At 47.1% G+C, this 20,879-nt stretch overlaps 1 long non-coding RNA gene and 2 other non-coding genes across 3 annotated transcripts; all 3 read right to left on the bottom strand.

Moving 5' to 3' along the window:
* Positions 1–7,346: 7,346 nt before the first annotated feature.
* trnaa-agc (transfer RNA alanine (anticodon AGC)) lies at positions 7,347–7,418 on the bottom strand. The gene has a single exon. It is a non-coding gene; the product is annotated as a tRNA-Ala (tRNA).
* A 1,084-nt stretch (positions 7,419–8,502) lies between these two features.
* Positions 8,503–8,576, bottom strand: trnan-guu (transfer RNA asparagine (anticodon GUU)). The gene has a single exon. It is a non-coding gene; the product is annotated as a tRNA-Asn (tRNA).
* Positions 8,577–18,249: 9,673 nt separating this feature from the next.
* Positions 18,250–19,042, bottom strand: LOC115384916 (uncharacterized). Its single transcript, XR_003930995.1, has 3 exons — positions 18,981–19,042; positions 18,579–18,661; positions 18,250–18,495 (listed from the first exon to the last, which is right to left on the bottom strand). It is a non-coding gene; the product is annotated as an uncharacterized LOC115384916 (long non-coding RNA).
* Positions 19,043–20,879: the final 1,837 nt, after the last annotated feature.

Genomic DNA, 20,879 nt, shown 5'->3' with positions numbered 1-20,879 from the left:
GGGGCATTTCCATGTGTTTCTATACCTGCTTCTGCTCTGTCTCTGTGTTTTGATCTCTTGTCCTATAAAGCCTCTTAGAGTGTCTTGAAAAGGAGGACAACGTCCAGCAGAGTCCTGAGCTGCTTCATGTGATCTTCAGATCAGCTCCAGAACAGAGCAGAGAGCTTCATGGAGGGTTTTCATGGCTGAGCAGCTGCATCAAGCCTCACTCTGAAGACATGGACCTGCTCTCCAGCTGGAGACCAACAACCAGAGACAAAGACCAAGAGGTTTTCCACTCTGCCCACCAGATGAGAGCTGCTTTAATATGGCCCATAATCCTCTGCTGCCTGCTGAACCAATACTCTCTGACTCTCTCAGCCTGGTCTTCATGCAGGCTGGTGGCGGGATGGATGAAGCACCGAGCCCAGGAACCCGGTTGACTCTTAGCCAGCTAACAGCCACCTGGACAGTTCTGGAGTGCCCCCGAGCAACAGCTCCAACCACCTGCTGCACAAAAACAACTGACTGAAACAACAAAAGGCTCCATGTGGACATTAATGGCCCTCATTGCTGGAACCTGCAGGAAGATGGTTCCCAATGGACTAACAGCCCTCAGCCAGTCAGCAGAGCAGGAAACAACCTCCTCAGCAGGACACACACCTACACAAGTCCTCCAGTCTGAGACAGGAACTGTGGGAAACACCGGCCTTTCACTCTGAACCTGCTCACACACAACACGGGGTCAGAGGGGCGGAGCCTATCCTCCACTGCTTCCAACCAGCCACACACACACACTGCTGAGCTGTTAGTGTGTTTGTTCATACACACACATCTATATTATCTGGAGCAGCTCAACACACACCTGCTGCTTCACACACACGGTCCACCTGGCCTCAGCAGCCGGTCTGAAGCTCCTGATGGTCACACGCCTCCTGGGAGAGTGAAGCACATGGCATCAGGACCACAGCCAGCAGTGTCCTCAAAGAGAAGCTGAAGAACCAGCAGCTCTCTACCATGTGGCGACCCGGTGGAGCAGTGTGCTGCTCTGCTACAAGGCTCTGAGCAGCAGCTGCAGTCTGGGGGCCCTGCTCCAACCCCAAGTCCACACCAATGAGGAGGATGTGAGAGAAAGCGGCGGTGAGGAAATATTTGGGATTTGGAAGGAAAGACGCTTCACAGACAAAACTCAGCCGTCAGCAAACAGAGCCAGTGGGAGTTCAAATACTCGGGAAACAACAAACTGAAGCAGCAGCAGGGACTCCACCCCCATGCTGGCTCCGACGTCACGCCAGCTTTAACCAGTTTCTCTCCACAAACACTGAGCAGAGCCTCAGAAAGAGCGCTGAGGAGAACAGACGCCGTTTCAGATTCCATCTGTAAAGATATGAGAGCTCACAGTGTGGTCCAGAATGACGGCTTTCTCCAGCTGCTACATCCTCTGGACCGCCAGATAAAATCCCTCCAGACAGACGATGTGAAGAAGACATCAGCAGCTGAAGACTCGGTTCAACTCCTGGACCAGTGGAAAGAGCCACGACCATCATGTGAGGAAGAGCAGCCACAGTGTCTATGACTGCTCCTCTCACAGCTCAGTGATTGGAGCGCTGCATGATCTCAGAGGAAGACTCCGGTTCAGTCAGAGAGATGAAGCAGACCATGTCCCAGGAGCTCCAGCAGCCATATGTCCTGCAGAGAGCCTCTGCCTCAGACACCAGCTTCAAGAAGCTGCCGTTCCTCAGTGATGAGGAGAGAGATCAACTTTCCAGAGTGTCCAACACGAGGCTGAGAGCTGTGGGACCAGACACTAAGATCACATTCTGCTTCAGGATTGCTGCTAGAAATACTGTTGTTCATGAAGAACAGATCAGCTGCTGCTTTATGATTAAAATACTGACATTTGTTTTAATGACCTGCAGAAGGGCCCAGAGCCACAGCTTGAGAACCAGCTCTTCACTCTGCTGCTGATCAGCCTGACCTGGTGACGGCGTCTCAGGTTCAAACCCTGGACCAGGTGTGTGTTTCCCTTCTGTGGGAAGTGTGTGATTCAGTGTTAGAGAGCAGTGAATGAGTTCATGAACAATCAGCTGATCAGTGTGAGGAGTGAACAAACCAGAGATTTCCCTCTGAAACATTAAAACATTGTCTTCTCTGTCATGTCAGATGATGTCCTGCTTTCTAAAAGTCTCCGGCCCTTGAGGATCTCTGGTCCTCCTTCACTGTGGACCCAGCCGGACTGTCCAGACCTCCAGAGAGCTGGCCCACACTGAGGCTGCCAAGTCTATCAGCTCAGCATCTCTGGTCCTGGAGGGAGGCTGCTGGAGGCTCCCTCCTGGCTAAACCTGGTCCCAGTGGACCCTCTGAGCCTGGATTCAGCACCAGGAGACACTGTGCCTTCAGAGCAGAGTTTTGTCTCCTCAACATGTTGATCAGCTGCTTTTTGGAAGAAAAACCTTCCAGAGAAGAAAACTACAAGACAGCTGTAGAGTAAAAGCCAAAGAGCTGCTGATCATCACCTGCAAAGGATCTGCTGAAGGATTTACCTTTGTTCAACTGCTTCTCAGCTGAAATGTCTCACTTTGTTTGGACTGAGAACTAAATCAAAAGTTCCTCCAGAAGAAGAGGCTCCTGGATCTAGTAGCTCTGATGCAGGATGAGTGAACTGCATCTGGAAGAACAGGGTGAGGAGGGATCTCCGCTCACTTCTCTCAACACTCTTCTGTTTGACACACTAAAACATGAGTGAAGCTTTCCACTAAAATCCTGCTTTCATTGATGGAAAGAGGACTTGAAGCTCTTTGAGTCTGGTTTTCCAGGATGGGAATTGTTCTGTATGACTGAAAGCTCATCAAGGCTCTTTAAGCTCACTGAGAAAAAATGCTCTGAAACATCAGAAATGTGAGACCATAGTGCTCTATTTTCATTTGATTCATTTCTTTTTAACTCCAGAAGAATCCTGTTTGCTCTGTTTAACTCCTGACACCATAAAGACCTTAGAAATAAAATGGTTCAATGGTATTTCAGTGTTTTCAGTGAGTTCATATCAATGTAAATGATGGTGAGATGAGCATCGTATCGACTGCAGGCTGGAGAATCCAGTGGAATTCGTCTGGTGACAGACTTTGTGATCTGGGCAAACATGGTGTGGTGATCCAGAAATATGGACATCATATCATCTGCTGATGAAAAAAAAAAGAAAAAAGAAAAAAATGAATAGCGTTAGCGTCTTGTTACCTCGACCTGTTCTCCTCCTGCAGCCGCTGGATGGCATTCTTTTTGAGGTTCATTCTCTGGATCTTCTGGCCTTCATTTCTTTCCTGAACTGGGAAGACGTCCTCCAATGTGAAGTGGGCACTCCACACCCAATAATCCAAATGTGGTAAAGTTGGAACTTTGATGCTGGGGTCCGTGTTGAGCGCTATTAGCCATAGCTTCAATAAATTCTGGTCACGAAGTGGGAGCCTGTGAGCTCAGTGACGTCCAGCTGGTCATTTCACTTTCACAGCAGGATATATGCACACTGGAACCATTGTACCAAAGTCACAACCAGCTGAAAATAAACTCTGACTGCCTAAAAAAGCCGATGGAGATGCCGTGGTCTGACTGCAGAGCAGAGACGCTACTTCCATGTAAACAAACAGAATGAATGTGCGCCACGGCGCAGTGTGATGACATCATCGCTTCAGAGTTCCCGGAGAGTAGCTCAATCTAGCCGGTTTACAGACTTCCCAATAGCGCTAAGTGATGCTGACTTAATAAATTTACATGTACCGTATTGGCCCGAATATAAGACGACATTTTTTTCCAGAAACTGCACATCCTCAAAAGTGGGGTGGTGTTATAATCGCGGACTTACGGTAGATGGTCAATACCCATCCGCGCCGCTAGATGGAGCCAAAGTATCACTGAGCAGAGAGCGAGTGGAGCGATGAAATGAGATCAAATGATCTGATGAAAAATGGCGGATCATCTGGAACAAAGGGGCTGAACGCTGGACAACTGAGCAAACAGCAGAGGAGAAGTTATGATACCAACTTTAAACTGATGGTGATCAACGCAGCAGAGTCATCAAACTACTGCCAAGCCGCCAGGAGATCTGGTGGAGCAGAGCCTCGTTCTTATTGGAGAGCACAGAAAAAACACTACAGATGCTAACGCTATGAGAAAAGCTTTCCGTGGTCCTCAGAGACGCTTCAGAGAGACTGATAGAAGGGTGAGTGAATACGTCTCTGAAAGACGGAAAGACGGAATGTCCACCACCAGAGCCTGATTCAGCTGAAGGACCTGGACAGTTATTTACATCATTTATGCAGTTTTGACCCCTTGAGGTTCTTATTTGTTGCTTATTGTTTCTTATTTTGAGAAAGAGAATATATTTTTTCATTTTATATCTCGTGAAATGTTATCTCAGTTGTGAGTTTATAATAATTGTATCATAAAAAGTTGTTTTATGAGTGACCTTACTGTGTTCAGCATTTTATCTTTTTTCACAAAATGATCTTTGACAAATAGGGGTCGTGTTATAATCGGAGTCGTCTTATATTCGGGCCAATACGGTATCTATCACCCCACAACAAACATAAGAGAAAAGAGCGTCTGTAACGGCTGCATGTCGGTGCCCCGCCCACTGCCGTTATATGGATATGGGAGTATCTAATTATCTCCGAACCAACTGCAAATCACACGAAAGTCAAACGGGTGAGTAAATGTTGTTGTGACGAATGTGAAATAAGGTCCAGATTGTAAAAACGACCGTTCCCCTTTAATGGCTCTATTTCCTCTGAGGGAGTGTTTAGCTGTGCAGCCAGCAGTCCTCAGTGCCTGCAGTGTGTTTTGATCTGCTGAGATCTGCTCCAATAGTCTTCAAACATCTCCAGGATACACTGCCCTGACTTGAACCTCATTTCAAAGCTTTGACTTCACAGCAGCTGAGCAGCCAGACTTCATTTCCACCAGGACTCTGGCCCTGAACAAAGCTGCTGCTTTCCTCTAGAAGCACTAGAAGCTCAGCCGGGGCTGGATTCACTCCAAACTCTCTGCTCCAGACTGACACACACACTTTAGACAACTGGATGGAGTTCAGGGGAAAACCTGGCAGAGGACACATTTCACTGCCACCACTCACTTCCACAAGCTTCTCTTTAGCCTGGAGCGCCACCTGCTGGCTGGGAAACTCCCCACATTTCTGAGGAGAACAGCTGCCTCCATGTTAGAAGAATGGCTTGATTGCTGTTCTGCTTTTTATTTCTATGTTGTCAGTCCTGTCAGGGTTTCATCTGGAGCTCAAAAGAAGCTCTAAAGCAGAAACTGAAATGTTTCCTGCTGGTTGGTAAAGAGCAACAAGGACCTTCAGACCGGCTCCCTTCATGGAAATGGACTTTCCAGTCCTAGAAAAGGCTCCAGATGCTGTCTGAAGCAGCTCCAGAGAAGTCCCACATCACATTCTGAAAGAAACACAGCTGCAGCTGCTCAACAGGAGAAACTCCTCCTCCTTTAAAACCTCCTGGACTGGATGGTGTGTGAAACCCACAGAGCTCTGATATGGACAGAGGACCCAGACCTGATCCTCCAGACACAATGAGAGCTGCTGATCAGAAGAAGACAGGAACCAGGTAGAGACTCCCTGCTTCCTCCTGGACGCTCTTTCTATTGAGGAGGTTGATCTGAACAGTTGCTGAGAGCATCAAGTTCCTACCAGCACCCTGGATCCCAGCAGGACGGAGGAGACCAAGGGGCTGGAGGACGTGAAGACCAGGATGGAGGCAGTGGAGATCCAGGGCCTGAGGAGAGGAGGATGATGATGAAGAGCAGGACTGACTGGAGGAACAGTCTCAACAAGATTCACTCCCTGCTCCACATCTACTGATTCACTCTCACATTTCTCTCAGCACCAACATATGAAGCTCATATCAAACCATTTCACATTTTAACAGCATTTCTTCACATTTCTCTTCATCCTGACTGAATCTAGTCTGTAGATCCTGATAAAGCAGTTTACTGAGGCCAGCAGCAGCATCAACACACTAAATATACAACACTGCTTCACTTTAACCTCCCTGCAGCCTGATTTAAGGCTGGAAACAGCTTCACCAGCTCACTGCTTTCATTCTCAAGGTCAACACGTGCTAATTAGCTGTTAGCATGCAGCTAGCTCACCGGAAGTCCTCCAGAAACGTGGCTTTGAAGGAGCTGCAGCTCCGTGGCTGTGGTTCAGCTTCTCCAGCAGCTTCCAGCAATATTTCCACCTTATCAGGACTTATTTTCTCCTCCAATCCAAGAGCTTCACTTTCTTCCTCTGGCAGCAGGACGCTGCTCGCGGGGGTTTCGGATTAACTGGTCTCCGTGTTAACTGGTGCCCCACTTCCTGTAGCGTCTCTGCTGCTGCTAAAAGCAGATGTTAAAAACCGACAGGAATCAATCCGGAGCTTCCTGGAAAACTCACTTTAACCGCTCTGAACACAAAGTTTAAAGAGTTGGACCTTTACTGAGTCTGGATCCTTGTTGGACCAGCACGTGTCAGACCAGGACTGGCATCAACTGCAGCTGCAGCTTCTTCTTCTACTGACTTCAGGCAGGCTGGACGCTGGATCAGCGGAATGCTGCCCCCACCTGGTCACTGTTCATACTGAGAGGTTGGGGGAAGAAGAAACTTTACAACTGCCTGATCTAATGGCGAGTTCAGCCCAGACAGAAATATCCTCTTTAAAGAAAATGAATGAAGCCGAGGCCTGAAAGCTCTTTAAAGTCCCGCTCCAGTCCTCTTTTGGAGCTGTTTTAAAGTGTCCTCAGGAGTCTTTACATTGTGACCAGGAAGTTTTTAGCCAACATCACTAAACCTGAGTCATTTTCCAGCCTCTGTATCTGCAGAGCTCCAGAGATCATTAACTATTTGCTGCTGGGTGAAGACCGGCTGTGGGGGGACTGTCCCCCAGTGTCCAGACTGAAGGCTGTGGGGGGACTGTCCCCCAGTGTCCAGACTGAAGGCTGTGGGTGGACTGTCCCCCAGTGTCCAGACTGAAGGCTGTGGGGGGACTGTCCCCCAGTGTCCAGACTGAAGGCTGTGGGGGGACTGTCCCCCAGTGTCCAGACTGAAGGCTGTGGGTGGACTGTCCCCCAGTGTCCAGACTGAAGGCTGTGGGGGGACTGTCCCCCAGTGTCCCGACTGACGGCTGTGGGTAGACTGTCCCCCAGTGTCCAGACTGAAGTCATTGTTGACCTGGGTTCCTGCTTCCTGAGAACCAGAATGAAGACTGATCTTCTCCAGAGCTCTGCTGCTGAATGACTGTCAGTGGAGAGCTGGAAGAGTTGATGCTGAGCTGGAGTGAGTTCCTCTGCTGAGGTTTTACAGTCAGACACTGACATAAAGCTGGAGATGCTGGGGATTGATCCCAAGACCTCATACATGCTAAGCATGTGCTCTACCACTGAGCTACATCCCCTGTGTCTGCAGCTGGATTTGTCCTTGAACTGAATCAGCTGATAGAGTCAGTGAGGAAAACTCCTGAGAAGCAGATCTTCGCCTTCACTGTCAGAGCTTTGATTGTGTTGTGTGTCTGGTTGCTGTAGGTGTGTGTTGGTGGAAGGCTCTGGGTTCACTGTTAACAATGGGAGGATTGGACATTCGTCTGGACAGACCACCAAGCTGGACTGTTGCTACTGTGAACTGTAATGAGGAAACTCTTTAAGGGCAACTTCGGTTTTTTGACATCTGGACCTTATTTCTTGGTGTGTCATGCTCATATACTCACTCAGACAAACATGGTGCAGCTCGGAGTCCTTCAGAAGTTATTTAGATCCAACCGATGTAGCCGCACTTAGCGGGGGCCACGGCAATGGAGCATGCACACACCGAGAAATAAGGTCCAGATATCAAAAAACCGAAGTTGCCCTTTAAAGCTCTTTATAATGAGAAAACTGCCTCATTTAAACACAAAATAAAATTAAATATAAATAATGTCTGAGAGACTCATGAGGAGAAGCCAACAGATGGTCACACAGGCTTGGCTGAATGATCAGCACAGCAATAGCAATAGAGGGATAGATAGATAGATAGATAGATAGATAGATAGATAGATAGATAGATAGATAGATAGATAGATAGATAGAAATTAATTACAGAACATGTTGAGTGTGTTCGAGAGCGTGAAGAACTTCAGCGTTCTTCAGGAGAACCTTCAAACTATGGAGAGTAAAGTGTCCCGGTGTTTCCACCAGATAACAGTCAATGTCTGTCAATCCGTCCACAGTGAGGGTCGTCAACCCAGGATCCTGCTTCAAACTGTCTGGATCAGTAAAACACTCCTTTCTGACTGAGACCTCAGTTTCCTGACATTCTGCTCCGGGCTTCAGCCCAGAAAGTTTGAAAGTCATCTGATAACTGAAGGAGGGAAGGAGTTCTCTTTGTTGCTGTCGGCCATTGCTTCTTGCCTCCTGGAGCAAAGTTTCACTTGATGTCATGTTGGTGAATTTCATCCCCATGAAAGGTTGTTAAATATCAACTGTTCCAATAAGGAGAACCTCCACCGTCCCTGGGTGGACTCAAACCACCAACCTTTCAGTTAACAGCTGAATGCGCTGACCGATTGCGCCACAGAGACAGCTGACTGGTAAGAGAGGCGTGGCCTCGTTCTCCTACATAATAAACACTTTCTAGCTTAGTGAGCTGATCTGAGCTCCTGAAGCTGTTGATCCATCAGTGTTGGAGCTCAGAGATCTTCTGGGAAAGACTCTTTTCTCTCCAGTCATTTTGCTCCAACCAGCTTCCTGTTCCTCCAGACTGCAGCAGACTGAAGCACAGCACAGATTTACATTTCCAACTTCCACCCAGACCACAGCTGGGGGTCAAGGGTCACGCTCAGGACTCAGCTGTGTGTTCCTCTGCAGATCTTTGATAATGAGTCCATTTGGAGTTACAGGAGAATCCCTTCCAGGTCCAGAGGGACTGATTTGGAAAACACCATCATTAAATACGACTATGAGTGCATTTAGGATAAGATCTATGATTTGTTGAAATTATAATCAACATTGAGACTCCTCTTGCACTCAGTGTGGTCCATGGTGCTGAAGTATCTACTTAATACAGCTGTGAGGGACTTGGTGAGAATCACACACACACACACACACACACACACACACACACACACACACACACACACACACACACACACACACACACACACACACACACACACACACACACACACACACACACACACACAGGTTCAGAGTCACATGATAGAATCATATCAAAGGGGTTTGTTGGGGTTAAACTTTTATTTCCACTGTTGTCATGATGAGTCAAGGGAACAATATCAACTGAACATCAGGCCTTGTAACGTCTGCACCAAGCTTGTAAGATGTGCTGCTAAAATGAAAACATCCCAACATGTTCCAGAGAGAACAACACTCACATATTAACGTCTCAAACATCCTGATCCTGATCTCAGCTCTCGGCTGGCAGCTGACCTCAATACCAAACTGTCCAGGTGGGAATAAAGTCCAACCTGTCTGTCAGGACAGGCCCAGCCCAGAGGACAGTTACTGGATTGATTTATTGTTCATGTCTCGGGGTGTGGCAAGAAATCCAGTTCACAAGATGAGACACAATATTGGGTTCAACATCAAGAGACGAGATTTCCACTTCACTTTTAAGAAAAATAAAATGACAAAATATATGACTGGAAAAACAGACTTTTTCATGTAACAGTCACAAAACAATGAAGCTGCATTTTGAGATGTTTTATCATGTACATCCATGCATGTCTGAAGCATGAGCTGGAGCATGAGCATGAACTTCTTTCCACAAATGAAATCAAATGTTTCTTTTTTTAAAGTGCAAACACTAGAAGTAAAACTGTAACCAGAGTCCTCCTCTATCAGTCCAGAGAGCACAGAGCTCCTGTTCGTCACGGTGTTCAGGACTATTCTCTGACAGTTCTTACATATTGTCTGTCTTACCTGTGACTTGGTTGCCATTTATTAGTTTCACTGGAACCCAAAATGCTGCCACACAAACTACTTAAGAGTGGCAGAGGGAACTTCAATGCTAACACAGTAAAGCCTCTCATGAGGGGACACCATAAAATCCAAGCAGTAGTGTCCCCTGGAGACAGGTGTCCCTCTTTAGAAGGGACATTTATCAGGACAACACATGAAGGACATTAAATATAGAGTTCACTGCTGAAACCAAATGGTCAAAAATCCCAGTGGAGACATGCAAGAAGCTGCTCAGTAGTTATAGGAAGAGTTTGATCACTGTAATAGCTCATGAAGGCTTTATTATTGATTATTGAGAAGAGTGTGAATCATTCTGGACAGGACACTTTCTGTTAAATGTAAATAAAAGCTGAGAAACTTTTTTTTCCATGATTGTACATCATCTCATTAACTTCTGGGCCTGGGTAGCTCAGATGGTGAAGCATCAGACTTTTAGTCTGAGGGTCCATGGTTCAAGTCCCTGTCCAGGTGCTGTAAGGGGGGATTCTTCAGTGGGTCCATATCCTGGCAGATTCTCCTTGCAGGGAGTTATTGTGTTTTCAAGTATCTGTGGCCAAAACTGGAGCCCTGGTGAAATTCTGTGCTTTGTCCTGGTTCTGTCAAGTGTGAGAAGTCTCTGAGGTTCTGCTGACATTGAGAGAATCTTCCTCTGTGACTTCTTTGACTCCCATGAGCTGGATGTGACGTTCCTGACAGACACATGGCTGCTTGAAGGTGGACTAGTCCCCTGCTGGAACTCTGTCCCCAGGACTGTGGCTTCTTCAGCTCTCCCAGCATGCCATGGGGCTCACTTTGGGCTCATTTATGTAGAGGAGGACTTTTTGAAGTGGTTGAGGTCAAACTGACCATCATTCAAGTCATGAATGACTGATGTTTTCATTTCCTTTAGCCAGGATGTCATCAGGAGTCTTGATCACCTGACTGATTTATGATAATCAGTTGAGTCTTTTTAATTTAGGAGCCTGCGGGCTTATTGGTCTCGGGGTATGATTCTCACTTCAGGTGTGAGAGGCCCCGGGTTCAATTCCTGGACGAGCCCTTCAATTGTCAATACTATCTCCAACTAGTGTCTTTCAGATAGATAGATAGATAGATAAAAACTTTATTAATCTCCCAAGGGAGAAATTCCAGTGTCCAGCAGCACACAGATCATATACATGCAAATAAATAACAGTGCAATAAATACAAGTGCTCAGATTGTACTTGGTTTGGCTCAGGCACATCTGTTATACAGCCTGATTGCTGAGGGGATGAACGACCTCTTGAAGCCTCAGTTCTGCAGCGCAATGACAGCAGCCTGTTGCTCCGCTCACTTTTTTGAGCTGCAACTGTGTCGTGCAGTGGATGTTTGGAGTTCCTCAAGATACTCTGCATTAGAGCCCCTATCCTCCTCTCCAAGACTGCTCCAACAGAGTCCACCTTCCTCCCCATCACAGACACACACCTCCTGATCAGTCTGTCCAGCCGATTGCTGTCTCTTTTTGTCATACTGCCGCCCCAACAGACAACCCCAAAGAAAACAGCACTTGCCACAACAGACTGGTAGAAAATGTACAGCATGTCACCACACAGGTCAGAGGATTTAAGTCTCCTCAGAAAAAACAGCCTGCTCTGTCCTTTCTTATACAGGGCCCGAGCTGCTCCGACCAGTCCAGTTTGTGGTCAAGGTGCACACCCAAGTATTTATAGGTTTGAACAACCTCAATACTCTCTCCATCGATGATGACAGGTTGATGAGAGGCTTCCTGCCAAAGTCAACGATCATCTCCTTCGTCTTAGTGGTGTTTTGTCCCTGCTCCAGGTGGTGAATCCCGCGATGAGCTCCCTGTACTCCTTTTCATCCCTACCCTTCACACATGCCAAAATTGCAGTGTCATCTGAATACTTCTGCACATGACACGCAGCAGATCTGTGAGCAAAGTCAGCAGTGTACAGTGTGAAGAGAAAGGGGGATAGTACAGTCCCCTGCGGTGCACCAGTGCTGCTCATCAGGGTCCCAGATACACACCCCCCGAGCCGGACGTATTGTGACCTCAGAGTCAGGTAGTTGTGGATCCAGCGAACAAAGAGAGGATCCACTCCCATCCTCTCAAGCTTCCCCTTCAGTAGCTGAGGCTGGATGGTGTCAAAGGCGCTTGTAAAGTCGAAAAACATCAACCTCACATAGCCTCCAGCTCCCTCCAGAAAGGAGAGCACCTGATGGACCATAAACAAGACCGCATCGTCCACTCCCATGCTGTCCTGATAGGCGAACTGAAGGGGGTCCAGCCCCCCCTCCACTTGAGGTTTGAGCAGCCGGAGCAGCAGCCTCTCAAAAGTCTTCATCACCACGGATGTCAGGGCCACTGGTCTGTAGTCCTTCATCCCTGCAGGCCTTGCCACCTTGGGCACTGGGACAAGGCATGAGGTCTTCCACAGCGCAGGGACACGTCCAGTCTGAAGACTCCGACTGAAGATGGTTTGGAGAGGCACAGCCAGCTCTGACGCACACTCCTTCAGCAGCCGTGGTGATATCCCATCAGGCCCTGCAGCTTTCCGTCCATGGAGCCTCCTCAGCTCCACACGTACCTCCTCCACAGTGAAGGCCGGCGCGTCAGCAGAGGTGGAGCAGCCGCTGGGTGGAGGAGAGGAGCAGGTCACAGCAGCAGAGGTGGAGTGGCCGCCGGGTGGACATCCGTTAGTGTGTGCGTGCGTTTGTGCAGAGTCAAACCGGTTGTAAAAACGGTTGAACTCGTCCGCCAAGCCTTGACCCCTTTGAATTAAACTTCAGAATCTTCTCTGACTTTGTGTTGGGGGTTTGTCTGATCTCATGTTCATGACCAGCAGCAGCATTTCCACTGTCAACAAGGAGACGGAGCCTGAGAGCTCTGGAGAAGTTCCATCTTGGAGCAGTTTCTAAAAAGTAGTGTTTTCAGTGTCTCCAGCACTGTTGTGGTGTAAACAGACACCAGAACACAGTGAAAGTTTAGTGTTTCCTCTTGAAGCCTCTGCAGTGTGAACGGCCTTATTTTCAGGCAGCAGACCAAAACAGTGTTGTCAGACAGAAGAGCTGAAGGACATGGTTCCTGGAGAGAAGCAGAGCTGAGTCCTCCAGTGGTTTCATTTAGGATGTGAGGGACTCAGCAGCACAGCGGCCCAGCAGGAGTCATGGCTGTGAGACGCTGCAACACTGGAGGAAACTCTTTTCTACACTCACTCTGTGATCGGGGAGCAGTTTGGACTTTATCTTTTAGATTATAACTTCATAATCCGTCATATTGTATTTAAATTCCCTGAAGTTTTCATTTAGATACCCAGTATGTTTGAGTCACATGGCCCAAAATTCTTATATGGAGATTTTATTTTGACAAAATGACAAAATAAAATATAAACCTGATTTATAAAGTTTTACCACAGAAACGATTCTGGATCAAATTCACTGACAAACTGCAACACAGGCACTTTTATTAACCAGCTGCACAAAATCAACATGAGAATTCTCCAGAAAAATGGTGGAAAAAGTGGGATGCATTAAAAATGTGTTTGTAGAGTTTAATCAGCTGTCAAAGTGATTTTAGTTGAGAGAGAAACTGGAGGAGGTCAGAGCAGAGAAATGACAACAGAATGATGAGCAAACATCCACAAATCCAAATGTTTCAGTGTGAATAAATAGAAGAGCTGCATGAAAATATAATATCTTCAGAATCAGTTCAGCTTCAACATCATGTCAGCTTTAAACTTTGTATCCTGGAGCAGCGTCCAGTGAAACGTCTCTTTCAATCCTGCTGCAGCTGAAAATGGAACAATGACTCAACTCTCTGCACAGTCATCTCACCGGCCGGACCGGAGCCTCTGGAGTCCCTGGTTTGGCCCACGGACCAGATGTTTGAAAGAGCTGTGCACAATGAGAGAAAAGCTGGAGGAAAGCCTCCCTCCTGATTGGACGAGACAGAGAGAGGACAAAGGAGGACCTGAGGACGCTCAGCGAGGACCAGCTGAGGAAACACACTCAGGACAACCACCTGAATACTGTCCAGGCTGTCAGGAGGCTTCAGCACCTGCCTGGTTTATGATGACCGAGGTCCCGTGTTCAATTCCCGGACGAGCCCTTCAGTTGTAACTGCTCTCTTCTACCAATGGCTTTCAGGTTTCATCCAGAAGAAGTCTGTCCTCCAGAGGAGAATAATGTGGTCAGTTTGATATATTCCAGTTAAAAGTGAGGGTAACGAGTGTGGAAACCCTCCTCAGATTCAGAGTGATGATCTGGTTGGTGGAGGAGCGACCGGCCCCCAGTGACGTGGAGGGAAACCCCGTAGCGTCAGCACAGGTTCAGACTGCTGAACGAAGCCACACCTGGCTTTACCAACGTGACACAGCTGCTGAAGGAGCTCCGGCTCCAGGCTGCTCACTCAGAGGAGGAAGAACCAGATGTTGGACTCTGCAGGCCAGGGGCCTCGCTGATCACACACTGTGGAGGATCCACACTAAAAGTCTAGCAGCACCAAAAGCAGAAACATCCTCTGGTTTATAAACCATGCAGCTCTTTCCCTTTATAAATCCAGTCCAGCTGGAAGGCTGTGCAGGTGGATTCACCTCATATCACCCTCCACACACACACTTTCTACCAGGAATGGTCACAGTACCTCAGGAAGATTTGACCTCAATAAGCTGCTGATCGCTGGAGTTTTACTCTCAATCATGGCAGAGAAGACAAGGAGAAGGAGTTTCAACAACTTCTACATTGACTTGTTGAGGGAAATATGATTTTACCAGAGGATTTTATTGCTTTTTATTCCAACATTTTACAGGTACTATTTCTCTCTCTTTCTGGTTGCCTCGACCAGCCTTGTGGCTTCTGGAGTCATCTGAAGGTTTTTTTCAGACAAGCTTAAGTGTTTTTGTTGTGTTTAACTTGGACTGGCTGACTCCATCTGTTATCAGGGCTTTGTGTCAGTATCTGGTCTGAACCCCGACCGGGAGGAAGAGACTCAGAGAAGGTCTGTGAGCGACTGCTTTCTCGTCTGTTCTTCCCTCTCTGAGAGAATCCTTTTTAAACTAGGAGGACGAGAGAGGGGTCATTTGTCCCTTTCCATGTATCAGACAGCAGAGGAGTGATTTGACCCATAAGGTGACAAACAAGCTTTTTTTATCTGAAAAGACATGTGAATGGAGTAGACTCAGACGCTGCCAGCAAGTCCACCCGTCTCTCCTGTATAGAAATGAGGCAATCACAGCTGCAGGCACGGACAATACAGAACAACACCAAGGAACGTCAGTGAGAGAGGATCTATACAAACCACTTTAGACACTTGTGGATTTCTCAGAGATTCTTTATGTCAACAACATAAGGATGTTCAGAGCTCTTTGTTTTGAGATGGATTTTATCTCACAACCACCAAGAGACACTCAGCCTCTGTTCATGAGCTTTGATGATATTGATATAAGATAGGGGTCCTCAAAAACAAATCTTGAAGGTCCACATTTGTTTTTTACAATCAAGCATGGGTCCAGGCTTCAGCGCCCTGTGGGAGTGGGGGAACGTGCTGCAGAGCAAGGCGGTGCAGAATGGTTCTCACACAGAACACGGACCGTTTAAGAAAGATTTTTGTTCTTTTTCCATTCATTTGCCCTGGGTCCACAGCGGTCCACTAATTGAGGAACCCGGATGTAAGACTCAGAACCTGGAGATGCTGGGGATTGAACACAGGACCTCCTAAATGCAACGCAGACGCTCTACCACTGATCTACATCCCCTGCTTCCTGCTCATGTTCTGCTGGTTCTGACAGAAGTGAATCAGCTCAGTATCTATCCGTTCTGTAACTTCATTGACTTCATTCCGTAGTGCTCTATTAACACATCTTCAAAATACTTTCCATTGTTTCTAGTTTGCTCGAATGGCCAGAAATGACTTGTATTGATCTTTAAGTTGTGTTGTAAATACTTTGCTTTGTACGACCATAAACAAACTTGGCCATGTGATTTTGTTATTTTGTTGTAATTACTTTGCTCTGTACATCCATTTCTGTTGATTTAAATTTTTGTTGTGATGTTGTGTTTGACTATGTTTGGCTATGTTGTGCTGACTGTGATGGGTGGAGAGAGGTGAACATTCAGAGCTGGTTTGTGTGTGTGTGTGTGTGTGTGTGTGTGTGTGTGTGTGTGTGTGTGTGTGTGTGTGTGTGTGTGTGTGTGCGTGTGCTGTTTTGTTTTTGTTTAATGTCTCTTATTGTTTTTTTATTTTTTATTTGGTTTTGTTTGTTTTGTTCTTATTATTGATGTGTATACACTTTATTTTTTCACATGTACATGTAATTTTGCTATCTTTTATTTTGTTTTGCTTCTCTGCTCCTTATGTTGTTATGAATCTGAGGATCCCCTCGAAAACGAGATCATTTATCTGTAGGGGTTGATCTGCTCTCTGGCTGACAGCTGCTGCTCCAGAGGCAGAGGAAAGCCTGCAGAGGGGGGTGGACAGGAGAGACTGTCTCTCAGGGGACGGAGACACAGGAGCTGCTGCTTTCTGTCTCTCTGGGATGTGAAGAGTTCCTCACCTGGAAAGGTCTGAGCCAGTGTGACGGTGTCTGCAGCTCTGAAGGTGTGAACAGGGAACAGAGGAGGGATTTAAAAAGTCTCTTTGAGGAAGAGAGGAATGGGAATGCAGTGAAAACACATCTGTATCATCTGGAGTCAGACTTCAGAGCTCCGATGATTTCATTTACAGTCAGTTAAACCCTGCAGAGTCACAGCAGAACCACAGAGTAACACACACACCCTCATCAGTCAGTCTGACTGTGTTCATTGATCATTTGGGCTGAAATGGTTCTGATCACAGCCACGGAATCAAGTCTTTTCTGTCCTTCTAACAGTCAGAGAGAAGCCTGCAGCTCCCTCACAACACTCAGTCAGAGAGCAGTGAAGTGACTCCAGGTTCCTCCTGCAGCGTCACATCGATCACTGAAGACCTGCCTGAGCTCTGATCAGTGAGCAGGAAGTGTGTGAAGGGTGCAGTGTGTCTCTGACTCGTCTCACTGACCAATGTCTTCAAATGTCCAAAAGAAACGACGTCCAGCTTTTCACAGCTGAGAGCAGAACCAAAAAGCAGCAGTAGACAGAAAGAGACATGGTGACCAGAGAGAATGGAGGAGGAACGGTTTAGAGCCGTTTAGCTGAACAAGAGTCTCTGTAGGAACACATTTTATACAATCTGCTTCCTGAATTAACTCGTGTGTGTCAACCAAGCTGACCTTCTGTCAACATTACTGCAATCAGAACTGGTGGAATTCCTGCCTCCCATGCAGGAGACCTGGGTTCACTGATTAATGACAGTCCTGTTCAGGGTCCCCTCTGCTCTCTGCAGTCCAAGGCTCACCTCTCAGGGATGAAGAAACGTCTCTCACTTCTGAAGAACAAACTTTATTCCAAGAGCCTTTTTTGGTCTCACTAAGAGAAATAACTTCACCAGAGTGTTTAAATTTTCACAGGATTTTTATTCACTCAAGGGATTACAGGTTATAATTCAAAATTGATAAAAAGGTAAAACAGCAAAAAAATGAAGAAATCATAGAGAACTGATTTTGGATTGGTTCTTACATGTCTCAAACTTCAGACATGTATTATTTGAATATTACAATATGGTGAATTTACGTGAGCAATTTTTAGACGTTGCCACTCATAATAATCTGTTTTTAGTCTAAATTTGGTATCTGGATGACATCGACCTCGGAAGTCTACTCTCTTCAGATTTCAGAAAACTTTCAAAGATCTTTTCTCTTTCAATTCAGAAAAAATTGACAGCATATAACCCAAGAGTTCTGGAGGGGGGCTCTGAGCAAGAGCGAGAGCGCCACCCACCAGAAAACAGGGTCCACTTATATGTTCCGGTCCCATGGACATGTCCTCTGATGCTGTTTCATTACCAAGGAGACCAACCACAGCCTCAGTTCTAAAAAAAAAAATAAAGAGGAAGACAAGAGAAGAGAGAAGAAAAAAAAAATGTGCACATGAGATATGCAAAGAGTTCTTCAGGCCCAGATCAACCACTCAGGATGAAATACAAACTGGTGAGGTTCCATACGGTTCAACTCCTGCTGAAACCACATCCTGCCTCACCTTGGTGCTGAAAAAGCGAACTTTTTGCAAAAGCTGATAAGTTGGATTACAATCACAAAAATATCTCCTCAGTTATATCTTCCTGAGAGGGAGCAGATGATAATATATGATTCAATGAGCACACATGATATGACTTAAAAAATAAATGAAAAAGGAGTACAAAGGGGAAAAAGCGGAGTTTAAAAAGACATCCACTGTGGTCCAGTATTTGGCAAAAGAATGCTCCGCTTATTCACGACAGTCCTCAGAAGGAAAATGAACCTTGTTCCACTGTCTGTAGGAACATGATCAGATTCATCATTTCTGGAAAAAGCTCATAAAAACTTCTTGTCTTCACAGCAGGAAGGTTCAGAGGACCGACTTCATCCCTCCACTGCACTCCGCTCAGCGTCCGCCCGGTCTGCCGGTCTGCCGGTCTGCCCCCTGCTGGCCTGCAGAGACATGACAACACAGGACTGAGGGGAGTCTGGCTCCACCCAGAGCTCCAGAGCATCAGCAGAGAGGAGAACAGTACCTTACAGTACAGCCACAGCGCCCCCTGCACAAGCAGGAGAAACAGTGGCACCACCACCCATCTGACGATCACAGCTGTTGGATCTGAACACAGAGAACAATCAGCGTCTGTCTGAGGACTGCTGGGAGTGAGGCCATCAGATTCGTCCATCTGGGCTCCCTCTTGGTCTGGATCAGGTCTGGGTGGCGCTACAGAGACCAAACCCCTCCAGAAATGTCTGTCCCTTCCATCTTCCTCCAGTTCTGCTGGCTGGACTCCAAGTTTCTCCCAGACCAAAGCAGAGAGTCCTGGACCCCCTCGGGGCCTCCTCCCAGTGGGACCTCCTGCTGGACCTCTAAAGGGGGGGAAACCCACACATGTTCTCTGAAGGGTGGAGTAAAGGAGGAGTCAGCTTCTTCTTACCGAACACAGACAGAGACAGCAGGCGGCTCTCTGAGGAGAAGTTGTGTCCAAAAACATGGAGGTGATAAACACAGCTGTAGTTTCCCCGGTGGGCGGGCTCTGCGGCAGGAAACAGGAAGTGTGCAGAGTGATTGACGGCCGGCTTGGTGGAGTTGTAGGAGGTGTTGGAGGAGGTGAAGGTGAGCTGGAAGGAGCCTCCTGGGTACTGTGGCTGGATGGAGCAGCTGATGGTGAAGGTGGAGCCCCAGACCACCTGGAGCCCCTGCTGCTGGGCCTCAGAGACCCCGAGCATGGAGGAGGAGGAGGACACGGAGAGGACTGGATGGAGCAGCAGGTCTGGAACACACACACACACACACACACACAGGTCATTGACAGAACTTTAACTCTGACTGTGGTGAGTGAGGAACACACCACTGATGAACTTACCTGAGCAGGTCAGATTACTGCTGGAGTTATCTTCAAAGAAAACTGAACACTTCATGAAATCAGATCCAGACTGAAAGCAGCCGTTTCTGATCACCACTGTAAGTGTGTCGTTGACTGAACGTGTCTCATCTGCAGACACGGCAGAGCCGCAGTGAAGATGTGAACAAACAACAGCTGCATTCTCCAAAGACCACTGAGCGATAATTGCTGGTCTCCAAACTCCAGAACTTCTGATCTGCAGAGAACCTGCACAGCGACTGTTTTCTCCCACCAACCTGACCTCATCCCCTGAACCCAGAGCAGAGAGAGAAGAGAGAGAGGATGGAGTGAGAGTGAAGAGAAGAGCAGTGGAAGCTGCAGCTCCTCTTCTACCTGAGCAGGTGAGTCCAGCAGCTTTACCAGGTGAGCAGCTGCTTCTAGCTGAGCCTGAGCTTCTACAGTCCAGCAGAGCAGACTCATGGCCTCCACACTGGAACTCTGGGCTCCACCTGGGAGTCTGCACGTCTCCATAGAGCGCCCCCTGCAGGACTGAAGGAGCCCCGCAGCTCAGCTCCCGACACACCACCTGTGCATCCTGCAGGTCCAGGTCTGCTTCACACACTGAGGACCAGGTCTGGTCAGACGGGTTAGTCTTCACCTGCAGTCTGCCTGAACAGCGACTGGATCCATTCAGCAGCCGCACCCCGTCTGAACACCAGGGTTGGGGAGGAACGCAGTACATGTGACACAGTTACATTAATAGGATGCAAAAGTAGTGTAACTGTAATCTTTTACCATACATTAAACATTTGTAATCTCATTACAGGTATATCTGATAAAACCATGGATTACTGATCAGGATTACACTGTAAAATCAGATTGAATATTCCAGACATATGAGCTGTCCAGACTTTACCGCACATACCCTGACACTACCAGAGATATACCATAGAAGAGCAGTGACATTGCTATTTTAAGTCAAAAGTAATCTAACTACTGACTTTTCCCAGCGTTACACCGTTACCATTACTGACAATGAAATTCTGTGTTTCTGTTCCTATAATTCACATTTTCACCTGGTTCTTCCTCGTCCACAGTCCAGTGGAGTATGTTTAGAGAAAGAAGGAACCTGATTGGTCCAAAGTGCATCACGTGACATGACAGAGATACAGCCACAGAGAGCCCTGATCATTCAAAGGCTTTTAAACTCAATGGAAGTTCAGACCTCTACTGACAAATATCCATGTCAGTAGCTGTAGAAATGCGATCTACAGAGACACATCAGATTTGATGGTGTCTCAAATTATCACACAACAAAATCTGAATCATTTAGATTAATGGAGTTCTTCCTGTTTGTAGTTTAGTCTGTCAAGTGTCCATTTATTTCATGAACCAGATGTTCAGTTTTATAATAAATAACTCAACATGCATCTTAAAGTTCCATTCAGAGGGATCCAGATTCTGTGAAGGATTTAAACGATTTTATCTCGT

This window comes from Salarias fasciatus, unplaced genomic scaffold, assembly GCF_902148845.1.
Source record: "Salarias fasciatus unplaced genomic scaffold, fSalaFa1.1, whole genome shotgun sequence".
In the NCBI taxonomy this organism is placed as follows: domain Eukaryota; kingdom Metazoa; phylum Chordata; class Actinopteri; order Blenniiformes; family Blenniidae; genus Salarias; species Salarias fasciatus.
The sequence above is the reverse complement of the archived record's forward strand: the minus strand, read 5'-3'. Positions and strand labels throughout refer to the sequence as shown.